At 43.9% G+C, this 7031-nt stretch overlaps 1 long non-coding RNA gene across 1 annotated transcript; it reads left to right on the top strand.

Annotated features, from left to right (window-relative positions):
- The first annotated feature begins 424 nt into the window (after positions 1–424).
- LOC125942512 (uncharacterized) lies at positions 425–1968 on the top strand. Its single transcript, XR_007465170.1, has 2 exons — positions 425–547; positions 1541–1968. It is a non-coding gene; the product is annotated as an uncharacterized LOC125942512 (long non-coding RNA).
- Positions 1969–7031: the final 5063 nt, after the last annotated feature.

Genomic DNA, 7031 nt, shown 5'->3' on the forward strand with positions numbered 1-7031 from the left:
GTTTATACTTAAGGCTTGTTTAAGGCCTTACAAGAGCATTGCATCTCTTTGCAAAGGAAGTGGGCTCTGCAGTGGACACAATGTAGTGCAGATTTGTGCACGAAGACATTTGTGTGTGGCTTTCTATGACTTCAAATTGCACTTCCATGTCTGTGTTCATCTTATTGTGTAATTTTTACAGGAATTATAACTGCCATGGCCTCTATGGCACCTTTGTCACAGGATCATGGTAAGAGTATATTTTGTAGCGTTAGCTACACTGGCCTAGCCAAGCCCGTTTCGCGCGGCACATCAATAGCCGTGCTGCGCATGCGCAAGGATCAGTGATGTCACACTTGCACATCATAACTGGAATTCTCCGCTCTTTCTGCGCATGCGCGAGGAGTAGTGGTTGCGAGAGAGAAATGTGGAGACTTTCGGTCCCTGAAATTTCTCTTCGTCTAGGTACTACGGGGACGAAAGTTGTTAGCGCCGTTCGTCCCTAGCCGAGCTGGCAGCACAGAATCGACAGAATGCGTGCCGGCAAGGCGAAGAAGCCGTGTCCGAGGTGAGTTTGTTGCGACGGTAGTATATTCAATTTTTATAGTCGCAGGGGGATAGGTTTGGAAGTGAGGTGTCTTCTCGGATGACTTTAGTGGCAAAGCATTTTGCATTGTTCATTAGTGTCGTTGAGCAAGGTCAACATGCCGCACACTTCAGGAGATTCGCGGGAACGGAAACTGTTTATGAATTTAACGGTTTGTATGTGAAAATAAGAAAACTCAACGTCGCTATGCACTTTAATTGTCATAGACCATTGTGACGTACAGAGCTGTACAGCAACACTGACAAAGCATTATGCTGCGCCGATGTTTACGAAAAGGCTTCGATGAATTGAAACACACATCGTATAAAGTAAGAAAAGTGAACGTCGTCATGCAATATTTCATAGCCGTACATAGACCATTGTGAACTCTGTACAGAAACACTCGTCAACCACGTGGTACAGATTCGTAGTTGTTCTGAGGATCTTGTATATAATTAAGGAACGCGTATTGTACCCAATTCCCGGGCCGTTACGATCATTGTATCCGGCCCGGCGTGCTAGGTGGGCGAAACAAGTGCTCAAATCACCACAACCACGTCCGAAATATCTCTGAAGGCCTGCCAGCCCAATCATTAGGCGTCTCTGTGTTTGTACTGTGACAAGAGAGGTGACGGCGAGCGCCGCGAGTATCGCACTATATCTCGTGACAATGGCCCCTTTACACTCGGCATGCTTCACCGCAGTACATTGCGTATGCTTGACCGCGTAGCATCCCATGCATTGCGGCGAAGCTGATAGTAGGGAACCGGGCATTATGCAGCGCTCGAGCCTAGCTTCTTGTCAGTAACTGCGGATGGAAAACACATACACGTTCAAGAGCTTTTCGTCGATCTTTACACCTCTTTATTGAATGAAAAGGATAACGTACGCCTGTGTCCGTGAGGTAAAAGATCGATAAAGACTCTGGGCACTTACTTGCAGTGTGTGAAAAATAGAGAACTTTATTTAATGCAGGTGTCCATGCTCCTGCAGTCCTGTGGTGACCCTGTGGAGCTGGATCCGGTCTCGTGGAAACACAGCCGGCTCATCCGTCACAAAGTAGGAGCTGAAGAGAACAGTCTAATGCTGATATTACACCTGACTGTATAGTGCTTAACTTGTGGTTAGCAGTGATAAAGGCATTGCACTAAAGATTGAGAGTATGTCTTAATACGCAGCGCTTATCTGGCGAATAGGAGAGCAGAAGGTGAGAACAATGTTTTGAGATGAGGTATGCTTCATCTGTGTAGTGAAATCGTGTTTATTATTTGTGTAACGTCAGTGCACTCACTTGCTTAAGTATAACGTTTACTGCAGCTTACAGCTTCTGTCGATGCAGGTGCTTCTCTACTGGAAACAACCTTTCATTTACCAAATAAAGTTGCCATTTTGTAGTTTTACAAGTTTCCTCTTGTGTTTTAGTCTCTTCTGAATCTGGAAGATCTGACTGAATGCATGGGTATCAGAGTTTGTACTCCATCACATTTAATGGTACATTTCACCTCGCGATAGCCGACACACTGCAAATTCAACTGTTTTTATGAAACACCTTGCTCTTGCTGCTCACAAGGCTAGAAAAACTGCCAAGTGATTGAGTCGTCCACTTGTGGAGCACATTTTGACACACAGTGTCAAGGCCTGTGCAAACAGTTGCAGAAATCTCTTGCCTGGCATGCATGATGCGTGATGGTGTCTCCATCATTTTTTTCTCAGTGTTTTTTTTTTCCTTTTTCATCCTTTGTCACAACACCAATCTTTTTTTCTTTTGTTTAGCTTTTTTGTTTATGTGAGAGCCTGCCATTGCTATTTTCGGTGCTTCCGCCTTTGCTGTGCCAGTCACTGGCATTAAGTCTCTCTTGCCTAGGTGTACATCCCGATGACTTTGTAGGTGTGCCATAAACAATTTAATCGCAGGGTATTAAATCTCGAGCATATCATATAAGGGAATTAGCTTTTAGTTTTTCTTTTTTTGTGTGTGGGAAGGCCTCTAACCCTTTGTGATGAAATTTCATTTTGGTGACATACAACTGATCATACTTCACGAGTTGTTTCCAATGGCTACATTTTTTGTGCGTCGAAAGTTCACACAGTTGCCAAGTTCCATAGTGCACACATGCCTCAAGGACTTCACAGCTTGATAGGTCTTGTCTCATACTATTGCCACTTAGTTCGGCATTTTATGTCAACTGTTGATCTTGTTGACTGGGTTGCTTCTTGGCAATACCGAATTTATGACATAGTACTCAGCATGAAAGAATGCTTTAAAACCATTGTGCTGTCCACTTGCCTCATCATGCCACTGTGTCATGTTGATCTCACTTCTCTATCGGAAGTCAGATAAGTACATAACATGCATGCCATGTAAAGTTGAAAGCTCAGTTAAATACTTGATCAAAAGAACTGCTTCCGCCTCCAACTTTTTTCCACACTTCTTAGTCTGTTTTAAGGCCTCACCAAATACTGTGGTTGCTAACATGTCCTATGGTGGAAAATGTTCGCTGTCAGATGACCTGAATTGTTATGTCAGACAGCGTAAGTGAAAGACGCTGGAACTGTGCTACAATGGTGTTGTCCTGACCTCTTGAGTTGCCAGGATGGCTTATTTTCCTGAAAACCATAGTAGTAGTCAGAAGAATGGCAGAGTCAGAATGGCATTTATGAAAGCTCCATTCAGATTCTGCAAGACATTTTCCTGAAGCCAGGCCTGGCAGTGTTGGTTAATTTTGGAAGCTCTGAGTTAGTTTGATGCGATCTTTTCGTGGAGTTTTCTTCATTGCTGTTTCTTGATTATGTAGATAGTGGCACAGGCTTTCTTAGGAGCCATTGCTTCAATAGGCATTTCCTAGAAAGAAATGTTGGTTGTCTCTATATCTGGATCGTACTCGGAAAAATCCTTTTTTGATGTTTTTCGAGCTGGCCTACATGACACATAATTCAGATGCTTATAACTGAAAGGCCGTGTTCTTGGTACTTAGTGCAGAAATTTTGAAGTCATTTCTTCTATTAAAATTAGCTGAATATCACTGTTCCTGGATTCCTGTCATTTGACAGGCGCTCCTGAGACATTTGACAGGCACTCCTGTTGTGTACTTGTGCTTGTATCTGCTATGGCATCAGACTAATCAGTTAGTTTGCTTTTCACAGCCAAACATCACCCCACAAAGCTTCGCTTGAGTACTTAGCTCTCACTGCGACTGCGCAAATGCAGAGGTATGTACCGATGACATAATGCTTGTTGATTAGGATGACAGTGCAGTAAGAGGCACATCTGTGGCAAACAGAGCATACACATTGTGAATGTTAGCATTTATGCTGTTGGACACATCAAGAATCTCATGAGTATTATAAGCTTTTTGGAGTCGGCTCTCCTAGGCAACTTGATCTGTGCATTGGTGTCATGTCTAAAGGCTCTCAACTCTGCCAAGCGAGATATTCAGGTGCTCTGTTCCGAGGTATGGAGGGTCTAGCTGTTGACTCGTCCATTATTATAAACCAGCCCTGGCTCCTGGTCCTTAGCAGGACACAAGCACTGTGTTGTCCACTTTCTGTAGCCAACGCAGCTGCCATCTAATATTATGCAGTGCAGTTTGACGTGATGGGGATGCCATATTAGGTGCGAGTCATGCGTGTCAAAGTGGTGCCTGCATTGTGGTTCTCAATAGTTTGCTGAGTGCTTGAAGTCTGAATGCTTCGCCGAATCCGGAGTCCTCCACTACTGCATCTTTCATAACCTGTGCAGTTTCAGAATGTTAAACCTCATAATTTAATTTTTGAAATAATTCAGGCAGCCATAGGAGTGCGATATGGCATATTGTGTGAAAGACCGAATTGACACTGGCGATTGACAGAGGTCACATGATCGAATGCGACTGGTGGCTAAAGATTCACTCGTAGTGACCAGTGGTCACAGTGGCTAGTGCGACCTGTCCCTCACAGCACCAAAATATCACACAGGGTGCGTACAGGTCCTTGAAATCTTTGAAAACCCTTGAAATTGAAAAGTGTGTTTTCAAGGCCCTTCAAAGTCCTGGAATTTTTTCCTTCCTTGAAAATCCTTGAATTTCATGAGCAATGCACTCTGATATCAACATTGGGACCTCCTTTCTGTGGTAGATCGGCATCGATCTGACCAACTCCCCATTTCAGAAACAATACGCCGGCGCGAGCACACATGGTTACGTTTTGCAGAACTGCACGAGAAAAAATGAAAGGCTTCGTCGCGTCAAACCGCGAACGGAGTGAGAGACCCGTGCCGCGCAACGCTGCTGGCTCAGCTGGCAGTGTTTACACTGCTTTCCTCACCCTATCGTTCGTTTCACTCTTCACCCGTCGGCTTGCCTTTCCGCTTTCACTCTTGCGTGCGAAGTGAAGCTAAAGAGAGCAATAGTGCAGCAACTTTACAACTGATGCTCAGTGCCTTTGCAATAACATAACCGTATTTTCCGGTCAATAAGTCGCACCTTTGTGTAAGACGCACTCCCTCACAACGGCAGTTTTTCCGAAAAAAAAAAAAAAGTATACAAGTCGCATCGATGTATAAGACGCATGTGTTCTTTCAGTAAGCGATTTAAACAAGTTAGTGACGTTTCGCTCCGGGAATGTGGGTCACGCGCAAGCGTATGGGTGCCATGTATTTCCACTCCAGGCGCATTTCTGCTGTTGTGGTTGCCGCGATGTTTCGTGTAAAGTCCAAGGGCGATAACATCGTCCCCGCGTGCCATATGCTGTATGTGCGAGTGAAAGCATGCGACCGTGAGCCAACTCGCGCACAAGGGAGGAAAGCAGGAAGGCAGCCCGGGAGGGAGGGGGGGGGGCTGCCTGTACTCTCGTAGCAACTGCGTAGTTTGCGCAGCGGCGTGCGCCGTATCTTGACAGCTATGTGCAGATGTGTCGACTTCGGGGTCGATCGACTCACGGTCGGCCTACCGCCGCTTGTGTTGCTGCTCCATCCTTCTCGCACGGTGTTTTGGAACTTGATCACGAGACCCCGATAGCACACACAGATCACGAGAACCTCGATAGTGCGCACAGAACCCGTAGCAATTAAGTCAACCGGCCCACTTTGCGTGGCCATAATTGTCATCAAATTCGATTATGACAGCAGTTTAAAAAAAAACGTACATAGGTCGCACCGTTCTATAAGACGCACCGACGGAAAATTAAGAAAAAGAAAAACGCGTCTTATACACCGAAAAATACGGTATGCTGAATGTTTTGGAAATGTTTGATGAACCAACCCAGCTAATACTGCAGAAGCCTGAGCAGCTGTTGTGAGTGTTCGTTGTGTTAACTTTTAATATTGCGAACTTGAGAAATAATCAAGACAAGGCATGTTTTGCAAAATTGCAATATAGTACATATATTTGTTATAATATAATGGATGTGTAGCAAGACTACACCGAATGGTTTGGAAATGTTCAGTAAACTTGCCCAGGTAATACTGGAGAAGTCAGAGTAGCTGTTGGGTGCATTTTTGTGAACTTTTTTTTTTTGGTATTGTGAACTTGCAAAGTGATCAAGGCTAGACGTTAAGATCATTGGGATATACATTTTATTTCTCTTTGGTTTGAATATTTTTGGAGAACTTTACCCACCCTATACTGGAGAAATCTCAGCCGCTGTTGTAAGCGTTCATTTTGTGTTGTGATCTTGAGAAGTTATCAAGGCTAGACATTTTTATTATAATTGTGATGTACATTTATTTATTGTAAGTGCAATAAAACTAGTCATTTTTGGAAATGTTAGAGTAAAGAAATCCTACTTTGGATGCTGCTTTGAGTCCTTGAAAAACCTGTGACAGGTCCTGGAAAGTCCTGGAATATCCTTGAATTTTTTACTTGTAAACCTGTACGAACCCTGATTCACAATTCATGCCATTCACGTCTGCCCGCACATAAATTATGTGTTTACATGACAAATCGTGTTTGTTTTTATCCCTTTATGGTCCACGATGTGTGATGGTTATGTCATTAGCTGCAACGTTAGTACCTGTGGACATAGCAATGATTGCAACAGTCACCCTCAAGTTCTCCATGTGAGTCAGTGCAAGCTTTGGAACCACACTGTTAATGGTTCTGCTGTATTGCTTTAGCTACATAACCTCCTTCCTAGCTTTTCTTTCAAATCTTTCTGCAATTCCTCATTCTCTCTACGACACTGTGCAATTTCAACTTTAGCAGCAGCCATTTCCTAAAAAAAGAAAAGCTTCAACATCTGCCTTGAATAGCGCAAAATGCTCATTCATGAAGCCAATAGCTTCCTAAATGCTACTGAGTTTATCATGTATTTCAGTACTTGAACCGACCTTTGCCTTAGCGTTCCACTACATGAACTACTGGACGATTGTATTCTCAGGAAAGCACAGGCATGAATTAGCAAGCTACATGTTTTCCTGCTCAAGCCTGAGGCCCCTGCAATGGCTGAATGGCTACGAAGTGTAGAATTGGTTAACCTGCACGAGCTTGTG

The sequence above is a fragment of the Dermacentor silvarum genome, chromosome 1 (genome assembly GCF_013339745.2).
Source record: "Dermacentor silvarum isolate Dsil-2018 chromosome 1, BIME_Dsil_1.4, whole genome shotgun sequence".
In the NCBI taxonomy this organism is placed as follows: domain Eukaryota; kingdom Metazoa; phylum Arthropoda; class Arachnida; order Ixodida; family Ixodidae; genus Dermacentor; species Dermacentor silvarum.